This window comes from Belonocnema kinseyi, chromosome 8, assembly GCF_010883055.1.
Source record: "Belonocnema kinseyi isolate 2016_QV_RU_SX_M_011 chromosome 8, B_treatae_v1, whole genome shotgun sequence".
NCBI lineage: Eukaryota > Metazoa > Arthropoda > Insecta > Hymenoptera > Cynipidae > Belonocnema > Belonocnema kinseyi.
This window is the reverse complement of record NC_046664.1, coordinates 71,936,858-71,944,408: the sequence shown is the minus strand read 5'-3', so window position 1 is coordinate 71,944,408 and position 7,551 is coordinate 71,936,858. Positions and strand designations below refer to the sequence as shown.

At 30.2% G+C, this 7,551-nt stretch overlaps 1 long non-coding RNA gene across 1 annotated transcript; it reads right to left on the bottom strand.

The window, feature by feature from the left end:
- Positions 1-4,234: 4,234 nt before the first annotated feature.
- LOC117177647 lies at positions 4,235-6,263 on the bottom strand. The gene is made up of 3 exons (XR_004467730.1): positions 6,158-6,263; positions 5,914-6,060; positions 4,235-4,309 (listed from the first exon to the last, which is right to left on the bottom strand). It is a non-coding gene; the product is annotated as an uncharacterized LOC117177647 (long non-coding RNA).
- Between the last annotated feature and the right edge of the window lie 1,288 nt (positions 6,264-7,551).

Here is a 7,551-nt window from a genome sequence, read left to right as displayed (position 1 = left end):
CGAAACTCAGATTTTTCCATATTAAAAAAAACTCGGAGGTTAGTCGCTTCTCAGTGCTGTAACTTGTAAATGCGTAAACATAAATGGCTGAAGTTTTGACAGGCGTCATTTGAAGGATCAAGCTCGACGAAAATGGTTCACATTAGTGAATACTAATGCCACTTCTTAGAACTTTCAGGTACTCATCAGACTGCCTAGTAACTTAATACCTACTAATCCCATCTCTCCAAAACTTTACGGGCTCCCAAAAATCCACAAAGAAAACATTCCACTCAGACCGATCGTCAGCGCAATAAACTCACCAACTTACAACCTAGCACGTTTCCTCGCTGCAAAACTAAATCCTTTTACAGGAAACTCCATCACTCACGTCCAAAACTCTTTTGACTTTATTAAAAAGGTACAACAGATTCACATTCAACCCCAAGACATCATAGTGAGTTTCGACATAGTATCTCTTTCTACGAAAGTACCAATCTCGGATACAATTAATATTACTAAATCTTTCACAAACTTCCCTTCCGAGCTTGTACCTTTGATAGAACATTGTCTCAATAATACTTACTTCTCGTTCAATAACCAATTATACGAACAAACCTCAGGGGCAGCAATGGGATCCCCAATCTCATTTGTAATAGCCAATGTCTTTATGGAACATCTGGAAACTAAAATCTTTAACCAAGCCAAACTTAAACAGTTCACCATGGAAATAGAACAAAACGGAAAATTGCCTTTCTTGGACGTATTAGTTTACAAAAAATCTGATAACACATTAGGACATGAAGTTTACAGAAAACCCACGCATGCAAACAGATACTTACATGCTTCCTCTCACCATCACCCATCTCAAAAACAATCGGTCATCAACTCCCTTGTATACAGAGCTGTCTCGATAACAGACAAAGATGACTTACAAAAGGAATTACAAAATGTTAAACAAATCCTAATGCAGAACGATTACACAAACAAACAAATTTATAAAGCAATAAGAAAACACACTTAAAAAAGCAAGTCAACACAACCTACGAAAGAAAGAGAGAGAAAAATGACCATCACCCTACCCTACATCCAAGGTGTCACAGAACAAATAGGAAGAAATCTCAACAAACACAACATCCAAACCATATTTAAACCACCTGCGAAAATAGGACAACTACTAAATAACCCTAACGATAAAACAGCACCCTTTAGTGATCTAGGAGTATATAAAATCCCTTGTTCTTGTGGCAAAGTCTATATTGGAGAAACCGGGAGAGCGGTGAGCCAACGTATGAAGGAGCATGAAAGTAAAGTCAGGCTAAAACATTTCACGCAATCAGCAATACCTGAACATCATATCGAAACAGGACATAACATTTTATTTGATAAAACAACAGTCGTTGCAAAAACACAGAGCAAATTTCCAAGAAAACATAGAGAAGCAATCGAAATCTTAAAACACCATAATAACATCAATAGGGACAATGGATATAATACCAATCCGATTTGGCTTTCCGTTCTGCCGGATTTTTTAAAAAAGACTTGATTGGCCAATCAAGTTCGACCAGTCCCCACGGTGGCGCGCTCTGGCAAATCACAGGCATCGTAGAAAGTATACCTAAGAACATCATGACCTGATACCTCAGTTTCAGGTCAGCCCTAAAGATGTGAACTGCAATGTTCACGAAACGTTGGCAAACAATTCGTAGTTTCTTTTTTTACACGAGTGAAACCCGAAATATCTCTTTTTCTCAAAATGAATCATCGTGAAAGCATAAAATCTATTACCAATTAATTTTTTATTAAAAAATAAGTGAATGGAAAACTTTGCGTGCAGGGGCAGCGACTTGAGACTTGATTTTCGTTGAATTTGAACAATTTTTGAATTATTTTTTATTTTGTACACAAATTCGGCTATTTCTGGAGGTACAAACTTTGTTCTTTCGATGCAATTAACTATAAAGAACTAACTTTCTATTTTATAAGCGTATTTTCGATTAAAAATTTTTTTATTACAACAACAATAGTTTAAACAAATTTTCCTCATGTGATGACTTTTTACACACATCGATAAAATTTGATAATATTGTTCAGTCAAACTTAAATAAAAAATCCATTATTTAGCGATTTTTACAAATTTCAACTACGTTCTGTTAAAATAATCACGTGGCAAAAATAAGTTTGTAAAAATTTTCTAGACACTTCGATAACGAATCACTATTGCTATTGTTATTATTAGTTAAATAAATGTAGCCATACGTCTTTATAATACAAAATATTGACAAATAATAATGTTTCGTTTACAAATCATCAATATTGTTATTAACTAGGTGAATAGAACTATTGCTAAATAATTTTTAGTATATTCCACAAGATAAAACTCAATTTTCAGTATACAAATAGATTAGTCAAGAAAAATTTGTTTATAGCATTGGTAATAACAATAAAAATAGTGCATCGTTATTAAAGTTTTTACACAAATTTTACAGTGTGTTATACATTTGATTTCGTTAAAGGAATAAGGCTTCAATACTGAAAAATAGCCAAATAATGTATTTGTTAATTAAGTTTCTCAAAATTTTCCTAATGTTATAGATTTATAATAAAAATTATTGCTAATTAACCGAAGTTTGAAACAGTTAAAAGCAGCGCAATTTCGTGTATAAATACATTACACGATGAAAATTATTTAAGCAATGATTAAAAAAAATGATTTATTTTCATAAAAAATTCCTTAAAAGTTTAAAAATGAATTATTTAATCTTGATTGCATCAAAGGAATCAACTTTATATGTCCTACAATAGAAAAATAGTACTTTCGTTAATTAATATTGTTTAAAAAGTTCTTAATTTTAATTGTAACATCTAATAAAATAATAAGTTGTTATTCTGAAGTAATATATAATCGATAACAGAGAAGAAAACTTATTAAACTTTCACTAATTCAACTGATGATGTCTTTCCGTCCATACATTTGTTAAATATAATCGAACATCTTTTTTTACATGATTGCGTTCTATTTTTTAGTTACTTTTGAAATTATCCAAGTATGTATTAAAACAATACTATTGAAAATAAAAAATTTGTATTTTGCTGTTCTTTTTTATTAATAAATTTTAAAAAATTTATAAATGATTAAAAATCGGAAACGGCAGTTTGATGCCAAATTTCATTGAATATCATTTTTAAAAATACGTCTAAATAAGATAAAAATTGTTTTCCGAAAATCAATTTGTCCGCAGACGTTTTTTCTGCCCTTCCGCCCTTTGAGTAAAATTTCAAGGACATGTAGGTACTGCGATATCCGCGATTAATTTTGATGCCTTATGCAATTTTTGTTAAAAAACGTCACTCATTACTTTAATTTCAAAATATTAATATTTCCATAATAATGAAACAAAATTGTTTTTATTCATATTATACTTTTATATAATTTTATTATACTATTTCTTAATATTAAAATATTTATTTTGTTCTTATTGCACCATTTTTAAATATTTTACTTTCATCTTATATGAAAATAATGATGAGCAAAATATGAATATTTAACTATATGTAAACAAATGTGGTATGATTTGACAAAATAAATTTTTCATATGAAGAATGTAATTGACAATAAATGAATAGGCTCGACTTAAATAAGTTCAATATTTAATTGCAATAAAAAAAAATTTCAACGGAAATATAAATTTGGAAAAAAATGTCACACTCAGGAATCGAGCTCGGACTTTTTGGTTACAAACACAGAGGGCTACTGCGACTGGATGCGAGTATAAAAAAAATTCTCTATTTTTAGAAAAATATATGCAGAACAGATACAATTTTTTGAAATATGGAAAAAACGATTAATTTATTACGATTAATTTATTTTATTTTGACTTCAGCATTTCAAAACATCCTTTATTTTTATAGTCGTAGGATTAATTATTGCTGTAATAATTGAATCACTTAAAAAATAGTTTGATACGAAAAAAATGTATTGATGCTTTAGAAAAATAAAAAATAATTGGTCAGGCCCATCACTTTTTTTTATTTTCCTTTTTACTTCCCTCAAACATAAAATGAATTTTTTGTATAAAATATAAACTAATATTTTTCAAACCTATTTAATAAAGATACTTTTATTCCTCAATTTTGTAAAATTCGTAGTTGACTGTATTTTGTAATCTCACAACTTTGATTACCTTCAGCATAAATAAATAAACTTTGAAGATTCATGTAAGTACTTGATTAATTTTTTTTACATGTAGCATTTTTCTTGTTCTTCAGCACTTTTAATACTCCACAAAGAATTGTTTGTTAGTAACTCTTTATTTTTCAAAATAAAATCCTAAAATTCAAAAATTTTTATTTTTAGTACAATATTTATCATACATAGAAGTCAGCATATTTGAAAATGTAAAGGCTGTAATAAGACCGTCCTTCCTGTCATTGCACTTGCCATGAATAATTTACAATCCGTATGATATGGAATAAAATGCGTACGACTTATAGTATTACGGCCCCCACCTTCCACACGATTTATGGCAGAAAGTTGATCTGGGTCATGAATATTTAGCAGTCCCGCAATATTCCAAGAAAATATTTTTCTAGTCTAGGTGGGGGTTAAGTAGTTTGAATAAAAAAAGAAACAAATACAAATTTTATGGTTTTAAAAAAAATGCTATTCAGAGGGGGCACAGACACCATAGCGCTCAACAAGTATTTCCCATAAGAAAAAAAGACACACATGGGGGTTTTTTGGTACCTCCAAAAAAATAGGCTTACACTACCGGCCAACGAGTATTGCCACCCTGAGCGAAATTGCTCGAAATAAAGTTTTATATCTCTGTTGAAAATTCATATATTTAAAAAAATTCTACGTGTTTTTAAAGTTTGATTCATCACCTTCAAAATAAAAAATTTTCATCTGGGGCTTATGTTAAGAAAATATAAATACGCATATATTTCATTTTGCTTTTTTAAATCTACAAGTTCCTTAAGAAATTACACAAGTTTTTTTGGGAGCAAAACAAAATTGAAAATATTATTGTTTTTTTACTATAAAAAAATAAATTTTGAATTTGTTTACATTTTTTCAATGCTGAATATCTTGGAATCTATGCATTATATAAAAAAATTAAAAAAGAAAAAATCTTTCTTATTACATTTAGAATAAGTATTTGTGAACAAAAATAATGTTTGAAATTTTTTTTTTCCTTTTTACCATAATATTTTTTATTTATAGAAGTTACAAAATTTTAATTTAGAAAAAAGGTAAGAAAGGAAAAAAAAATTTTACATTATTTTTCCTTCACAAATACTTATTCTACATGTAAAACAAACATTTGTTCTCTGTAGAGTTTTTTTACTATACGCGATGCATAGATTCCAAGATATTCAGCGGCGAACTTTTTTTTAAATGTCATAACTTTAAAACGGCCAAAAAAAAAATTCACCTTGGGCTCGTTTTGAGGAAAATGTGAATACGCATCTATTTTAATTTTATTTTTTAAATCTACAAGTTCCTTTAAGAATAACACACACCTTTTTTATTGAGAACAAAAAATGTTTAAAAAAACAATAATAATTTTTTTACTTCAATAAATTGAATTTTCATTTTTTTTACAATCTTAATTACGTTTCAAAGATAATGACTTGAACTTTGAAACCACGTTGGATTTTTTTAATACATGAATTTTTGACAGAGATATAAAACTATTTATTTCGACCATTTTTGCTCAGGATCGGCAATATTCGTTGATCGAAATTGTATGCGTATAACATTCAAAAAGTAATTCTCTAATTTATATTTTATTGCTAATTTTAAAAAGAAATATTAAAGGAGCGCTTGATACGCCTTATATTGTTAATTATGCCCAGAATTTAAAAAAACGTGTTTTATTCTTTTGGAAAATACTACTAAAATATATTATTTCTAATTTCTTTAATTACTTGAGATAGTCTTAACCAGAATCTGACATCAGTTTTAGCGTTAACTGATTTTAGATCCCTGTTAAAAGCACGTGAATTAATTTGGAATATTATTTAGTAATCTCCGAATTTGCTTCACATGTCCCAAATTACACCACTTGATGGTACCTAAAAATTAGTAAAATTTTCACATGCTTGATTGACATTGATATTGGAGAGATGTGTGGTTACGTATAAAATTCGATACAGTAACGTATACACATACCATGCTGGTACTAGTCGTATAATTAAATGAGCGTGATCAACGGCCAGTTAATTACAAGTGCGTGTGAGAAAGATTTATCACGTCGAAGTCATTTACGCACACCCGTATTTTAATGTGCGACATCGAATAATACTAGAAAGATTGAATTGGTCCATTTAGTAGGTTCTACAATTTAAAATTAAGGAAATTAAAGAAAATTAATGGAAAATTAAAGGAAGGATGGGCAGTCTGGAAAGTAGGTGAAGTGAGGAAAAGAGAGACAAAGAATGGTTGGGAGGGAAAGGAAGGGGAAATTTTCAAAGAGAGGAAAAGTAAGTAGGAAAGGAAAGGAAAGATGTTCGAGGGAAATTAGAAGAAATTCAGGGGAGATAAAAAGGGATGGGAAGCAAGGATATGAACTGAAAGAAGTAAGAGTAAGATGTCAAATATGATGGAAGTGAAGAGAAATGAGGGGAGGGTAATTTAGACAAATTTGGGTAAAGAGAGGGGACGTGAGGAATATTAGGAGAAAGGGAGTAAGTATAGAAGCAGGGAAATAAGAAGAGTGGATCAAAATTAGAAAAAGTGAAGGAAAGTATGAAAAATTAGGAGAAGAGCGGGGACGTGAGGGAAAATAGAGGATTTGAAGGAATTAAATGTATTGAAGAAAAGCAGAGAACGGATGTAATTTAAGAAGAGTAAGGGCAGGTAAGAAAAGAAAGGGAAAGTAGAAAAAAGGATAAGGAGAATGAAGGGAATAAGTAAGGGTAGGAAGTAAGAAAAAGAGCGAGAAGTAGAGGAATTAAGGTAAAATAGGAATATAGAGTGTAAGAAGGGTAGGGGTGAAAAGTAACAGACAACACAAGGAATGAAAATAAGGGAGATAGGGGGAAATGTGGAAAAAAATAATGAGCTAAGGAAAGCAGGGGAAGGTAAAAGGAGATTATAAATGATTGTAAACAAGAGAAAGTTTGGGAACGATGTGTAAATTTAGGGTATTAAGGGAAAGTAGAAAAAGGAATATAAACTAGATGAGATAAGGGCAAGTGGGGATAAATAGAGGAAGAAAGCAGAAGCAATGGTGTGTAGCAAATGGAAGGAAAGCGAGAAAAATATAGTAAAGGATAGGATTTGAAGTAGTGGCTGTACGGGGAAGCAGTGAACGGGGATGAAATTGAAGAAAAGTAGAGGAATTCACGAAAAGTCGGGAATAAAGAAGAAGAATGGTGATTGAGGAGAAATGATGGAAAACACAAATAGGATATAATGTGGGGGAAGTGAGGTAACGTATAAAAAAATTGGAAGGACAGAACGTGAGGACATGTAGCATAATGAAGGGAATCAAGAGTATTAAGGGAAAGTGGGGAAAAGATATAAAATATAGATATTTACGGTAAGTTAGTCTAAGGATGGGA